This window comes from Salmo salar, chromosome 12 (assembly GCF_965601325.2).
Source record: "Salmo salar chromosome 12, fSalSal1, whole genome shotgun sequence".
Taxonomy (NCBI): domain Eukaryota; kingdom Metazoa; phylum Chordata; class Actinopteri; order Salmoniformes; family Salmonidae; genus Salmo; species Salmo salar.
In genome coordinates, this window is record NC_138302.1 from 61,561,766 (window position 1) to 61,569,072 (window position 7,307).

Here is a 7,307-nt window from a genome sequence, read left to right on the forward strand (position 1 = left end):
TTTAGCACTAACTGAAGTTTATTTAGTGCTTTATCCGGGTAGCCGGAAAGTAGAGCATTGCAGTAGTCCAGCCTAGAAGTAACAAAAGCATGGATTAATTTTTCTGCGTCATTTTTGGACAGAAAATGTCTGATTTTTGCAATGTTACGTAGATGGAAAAAAGCTGTCCTTGAAACAGTCTTGATATGTTCTTCAAAAGAGAGATCAGGGTCCAGAGTAACGCCGAGGTCCTTCACAGTTTTATTTGAGACGACTGTACAACCATCCAGATTAATTGTCAGATTCAACAGAAGATCTCTTTGTTTCTTGGGACCTAGAACAAGCATCTCTGTTTTGTCCGAGTTTAAAAGTAGAAAGTTTGCAGCCATCCACTTCTTTATGTCTGAAACACAGGCTTCTAGCGAGGGCAATTTTGGGGCTTCACCATGTTTCATTGAAATGTACAGCTGTGTGTCGTCCGCATAGCAGTGAAATTTAACATTATGTTTTCGAATGACATCCCCAAGAGGTAAAATATATAGTGAAAACAATAGTGGTCCTAAAACGGAACCTTGAGGAACACCGAAATGTACAATTGATTTGTCAGAGGACAAACCATTCACAGAGACAAACTGATATCTTTCCGACAGATAAGATCTAAACCAGGCCAGAACTTGTCCATGTAGACCAATTTGGGTTTCCAATCTCTCCAAAAGAATGTGGTGATCGATGGTATCAAAAGCGGCACTAAGATCTAGGAGCACGAGGACAGATGCAGAGCCTCGGTCTGACGTCATTAAAAGGTCATTTACCACCTTCACAAGTGCAGTCTCAGTGCTATGATGGGGTCTAAAACCAGACTGAAGCGTTTCGTATACATTGTTTGTCTTCAGGAAGGCAGTGAGTTGCTGTGCAACAGCTTTTTCTAAAATTTTTGAGAGGAATGGAAGATTCGATATAGGCCGATAGTTTTTTATAATTTCTGGATCAAGATTCGGCTTTTTCAAGAGAGGCTTTATTACTGCCACTTTTAGTGAGCTTGGTACACATCCGGTGGATAGAGAGCCGTTTATTATGTTCAACATAGGAGGGCCAAGCACAGGAAGCAGCTCTTTCAGTAGTTTAGTTGGAATAGGGTCCAGTATGCAGCTTGAGGGTTTGGAGGCCATGATTATTTTCATCATTGCGTCAAGAGATATAGTACTAAAACACTTTAGTATCTCCCTTGATCGTAGGTCCTGGCAGAGTTGTGCAGACTCAGGACAATGGAGCCCTGGAGGAACACCCAGACTTAAAGAGGAGTCCGTAATTTGCTTTCTAATGATCATGATCTTTTCCTCAAAGAAGTTCAGAAATTTATTATTGCTGAAGTGAAAGCCATCCTCCATTTGCGAAGGCTGCTTTTTAGTTAGCTTTGCGACAGTATCAAAAAGAAATTTCGGATTGTTCTTATTTTCCTCAATTAAGTTGGAAAAATAGGATGATCGAGCAGCAGTAAGGGCTCTTCGATACTGCACGGTACTGTCTTTCCAAGCTAGTCGGAAGACTTCCAGTTTGGTGTGGCGCCATTTCCATTCCAATTTTCTGGAAGCTTGCTTCAGAGCTCGTGTATTTTCTGTATACCAGGGAGCTAGTTTCTTATGACAGATGTTTTTAGGGGTGCAACTGCATCTAGGGTATTGCGCAAGGTTAAATTGAGTTCCTCGGTTAGGTGGTTAACTGATTTTTGTCCTCTGACGTCCTTGGGTAGGCAGAGGCAGTCTGGAAGGGCATCAAGGAATCTTTGGGTTGTCTGAGAATTTATAGCACGACTTTTAATGCTCCTTGGTTGGGGTCTGAGCAGATTATTTGTTGCAATTGCAAACGTAATAAAATGGTGGTCCGATAGTCCAGGATTATGAGGAAAAACATTTAGATCCACAACATTTATTCCATGGGACAAAACTAGGTCCAGAGTATGACTGTGGCAGTGAGTAGGTCCAGAGACATGTTGGACAAAACCCACTGAGTCGATGATGGCTCCGAAAGCCTTTTGGAGTGGGTCTGTGGACTTTTCCATGTGAATGTTAAAGTCACCAAAAATTAGAATATTATCTGCTATGACTACAAGATCCGATAGGAATTCAGGGAACTCAGTGAGGAACACTGCATATGGCCCAGGAGGCCTATAAACAGTAGCTATAAAAAGTGAGTGAGTAGGCTGCATAGATTTCATGACTAGAAGCTCAAAAGACGAAAACGTCATTGTTGGTTTTTTTTTTTGTAAATTGAAATTTGCTATCGTAAATGTTAGCAACACCTCCGCCTTTGCCGGATGCACGGGGGGTATGGTCACTAATGTAACCAGGGGGTGAGGCCTCATTTAACACAGTAAATTCATCAGGCTTAAACCATGTTTCAGTCAGGCCAATCACATCAAGATTATTATCAGTGATTAGTTCATTGACTATAACTGCCTTGGAAGTGAGGGATCTAACATTAAGTAACCCAATTTTGAGATGTGAGGTATCACAATCTCTTTCAATAATGGCAGGAATGGAGGAGGTCTTTATACTAGTGAGATTGCTAAAGCGAACACCGCCATTTTTAATTTTGCCCAACCTAGATCGAGGCACAGACACGGTCTCAATGGGGAAAGCTGAGCTGACTACGCTGACTGTGCTAGTGGCAGACTCCACTAAGCTGGCAGGCTGGCTAACAGCCTGCTGCCTGGCCTGCACCCTATTTCATTGTGGAGCTAGAGGAGTTAGAGCCCTGTCTATGTTCGTAGGTAAGATGAGAGCACCCCTCCAGCTAGGATGGAGTCCGTCACTCCTCAACAGGCCAGGCTTGGTCCTGTTTGTGGGTGAGTCCCAGAAAGAGGGCCAATTATCTACAAATTCTATCTTTTGGGAGGGGCAGAAAACAGTTTTCAACCAGCGATTGAGTTGTGAGACTCTGCTGTAGAGCTCATCACTCCCCCTAACTGGGAGGGGGCCAGAGACAATTAATCGATGCCTACACATCTTTCTAGCTGATTTACACGCTGAAGCTATGTTGCGCTTGGTGACCTCTGACTGTTTCATCCTAACATCGTTGGTGCCGACGTGGATAACAATATCTCTATACTCTCTACACTCGCCAGTTTTAGCTTTAGCCAGCACCGTCTTTAGATTAGCCTTAACGTCGGTAGCCCTGCCCCCTGGTAAACAGTGTATGATCGCTGGATGATTAGTTTTAAGTCTAATACTGCGGGTAATGGAGTCGCCAATGACTAGGGTTTTCAATTTGTCAGAGCTAATGGTGGGAGCCGTCGGCGTCTCAGACCCCACAACGGGAGGAGTAAAGACCAGAGAAGTCTCGGCCTCCGACTCGCTTAATGGGGAGAACCGGTTGAAAGTTTCTGTCGGCTGAATAAGCGACACCGGTTGAGCATTCCTACAGCGTTTCCCTCCAGAAGCCATGAGAAAGATGTCCGGCTGCGGGGACCGTGCGAGGAGGTTTATACTAACGTTACTATCTGTACTTACTGGTGGCACAGACGCTGTTTCATCCTTTCCTACACTGAAATTACCCTTGCCTAACGATCGCGTCTGAAGCTGGGCTTGCAGCACAGCTATCCTTGCCGTAAGGCGATCGTTCTCCTGTATATTATAAGTACAACGACTGCAATTAGAAGGCATCATGTTAATGTTACTTAGCTTCGGCTGTTTGAAGTCCTGACGAACCATGTCCAGATAAAACCTCCGGGGTGAAAAAGTTGAATGAAAAAAGTTGAATGAAAAAAGTTGAGTGAGGGAAAAAGTTAAAATATACGGTAATGAAAAAGTAAAAAACCGTCATGGTATCAGAGTAAGATCGGCAACAAAAACGCACAGCAGCGTAAACAAGTCTGCAAGTTGTGACCGGATGGCAACCAGGTAACTGTCATTGTCCACGAGGAGTCGCTGGTATTGCTCATGAAGGTTTTCCTTCTTTCTCTGAATATTTTCGGGCATAATTCTGGCCTGTCTGTGACATTATTGTCTAAATAATCAAATGGTTGTCTGTTTCAAGCCACATAACATGCCTAAATCAATGACAGGCCTAAATGAATAACGGGCCATTCAGGCTACAACAAACCATTTTTCAGATGAGATAGCAGTAGTCACCAGTGGAGGCCACCTAGCCTTTGATGTTTTGGTTGGTGAATTATTATTTTTTAACTTCTCACTGTTAATTGGTATTTCACCAATGTATTCTAGTTTATATATAAAATTGAGTAACCTACTGGTAAAATATTTGCGTTATAAAAAGTAATAATGCTAGTCTGTGGGTCTTGTGCTAGCGAGGATCGAATATAAAGATCTTTAGGATATTTTAGAATACTGTAACGAAACAGGCAAGGCGCGTTATCGACTGTGCCGCAAAAGCATGCTCGAGCGGCAGAGTCGATATCCGCGTTTATAAACCCAGGGTCGTTACAATACTTTAGAACCATTTTTTAAAATTCTTAAATAATTCCATGAGGATCGCTTTGGAAGCGTTCATCAGCGTTCTATAGATTGGAGGGAATGGCGCAACACAAGATCGGGTTGATTTATTATTTAGGCCAGGGTTTCCCAGCCTACATGGACAATTCATCCATACATGGACGAGATGCATACCATTTATCTCCAATAAACAGAAATAGACATTGGTTGGAAATTGGAATTGTGTGCGTGTCACTTATCTTCTCACCAAATATTGAGCTTCCCTAAACCCAAAACAACTGGCGGAGCTCGGGGCTGCCATTTCGCTGAAAAACGAATCCCATATTGTAGCTTTAATCACAACATCCCTAGTAAAAAATCTATTTTAAAAATCGCCCACTGCCGCTAGATGGCAGACTACCGCTAAAAGTTTAAATGCACCAGCCTACTGGTAAAACTTGGAGGCTCCAGGTGGGGGCGAGCTGCGTGTCCCCATGAGTGCATTTGTCTCCTCCTCGATTGTAGCAGGCAGCAGCTAAATTGAAAACTTATTTGCTGCATTCAGATCACTGGAATTTCTGTTTTGCAGCCACGGCGTAGACAGATCTGAGCTACCAACAATCGAATCAAAGGACAACCGCCTCGGTTTGCAGAGTAGAACCGACTCCTGCTGCTACCACCATGGATGATTTAGGTACATTTGATTGTTGTTATTTCCTAGCTAGAGCTATCGAATTGTTTCCCATCTTTTCTTACTGCCAGATTACCTGGATATCGCTCGTTCCTCGGCGCACAACAAATCTGTTAATAGCCATAGCACAGGACAACAAAGGTCTCTAACGTTATAGCCAGTTATTACCCAGCTGTAGCTATCCTATTACACAGCGTGGGAATCGGCAGGTTGGAGGCCCGCCGTGGTTCCGAAATTTAGATTTTTGCCTTGGCGTCATGGAGGGAGGAATCGGCTAGACATCCAATTCGTGATTATGGTGAACTCCTGCTAGCTGTGAAGCAATGCTCCCACATGTGTTTTCAAAACCCAATCTGAACACAATGTTAGCAATGTACATGCACATTATGATTCAGCCTCTAGTTTTTAACTGCCTCGTCACATATTAGTTGATTTGCATATCAACTTTTTAATTACATGACAGATTGCCAATCGGATTTTGCGAGTCGGTATGCAGCTTTGCCCCGTGCTGACGGGCAATGCAACTAAACGATGACAGCGACTATGCATGCACTCATCTTGCAACACTCGCACTTTTCATCACGTTAGGTATCTGGTGACCGAGGTGCACACCTCTGCTACTTTACAAGTTGGGGCTTTTGTTGAACCATAAATGTATAGCCTCAGGGCTTGAAGAAATCTGTTCATTCTAGTGCTCTGCTGCCGTTTGTTTTCTTTTTGCGTCTACTTATTTAAAGAGTTCATGCTTATCTCTCAATGTAGATGTTTTATATAGAACATTTCTGTTACCTTTACTTTTATTTGTTTTACCCGTAACTGTGTGAGCATCTGGGTTTCCCCTCTGTCCTGTCCTATTTGATCTAAGCCAATTATGGGCTCCATGTATAGATGATGAGTAGGGAGTTAATTCTGGTATTTGAGGGCCGGTCATGCAGAAACACAACGCCCCCCCCCCACGCCCCCAGCCCAGTTTGGACTCGTGGGGTTCATTGTGCATGCTGTCCACAGTGTGACACCATCTGTTGTCTTACAAAATATATTAATCTGCTTTTACAATGAACGTCCTAGCTCCACACGAACTGACCAAGGCTTATGGGCAGATCAGTGTCAGCTAGCAACCTTAATGGGTTTATCAGTGAATAGTGGTGAAAACATGAATAAACTCGCCTCCCAAAATAGCTAGCCTACAATACATGCTATTGGTTCGCTGCTAACAGCATGGAATGGTTGTGCTGTTGCTTCTGTCATCATTAGGGAACCTCCACAAGTGATTAGAGAAAGCACTCCCAGTTCATAATTGTATCAGAGTCTCAAAATAGACTACAGTCTTGTGTTTACAGGTTTTGCACACCCAACTCTCACACTCATTCAGCAATGCAATACTGCAGGGGGGGGGGGGGGGGGGGGGATCGTATTTGTGGGTGTGTCTGGGTCTAGGTTTGTCTGTTGGACATGGAAACCATGAGGTTAAATTTAGTCAGTCATCTGAAAAACACATTATTGGATGGCGGGAAAAAATGCATTTAATTGGATGCTAAAAATGGTTCAGAATAACTTAACTTCAAGACAGGTAATAAACTGTTCTGTAAAAGACATATGGCTCATGCTGTTATGGTATTGATATAGGACACCATGTAATGTGAGGCCCCCTTTAAAGGTCTAATTTGATTTTGGATGTTAAAAGAATGGCCGCGCCGACACTTGCAGGACTGAGCGAAGAAGCGGCATCACATGAAATGCACGAGAACAGCATCGTACCTACTGAGTCTTTTGCCTGATTCACATACTATAGGGGACAACCTGAACCGTACTGGCTCAGATATATTCTTTTCACATTGTCCTTTCCAGCAACTATGGTGGATGCAGAACCAGGTCAGCCCACTATTGCTCCACTCGGTTTTGCCCAGTTTGACTTGGCTCAGTAGTGTGAAAAGGGTCGTAGTTTGTTTTCCACTGGAGTCGAAAGGGGCACTAACAACTTACCTATGTGACTGCGCCCACCTCAGTGGCGCAGTTGAAATCATACACATCTTCTAAATGACCAAAGGGAAATCACCCTCCCTTCCAAATGTTATCCTTAGTGTCCAAAGAAAATCGTGCCGTTGAATGTTTGTCACACTAAACCCTGTCAATATTTATGGACACACAGGTTGCGTCCCAAAAGGCACCCTATCCCCTACATATTGCACTACTTTTGACCCAAGCTC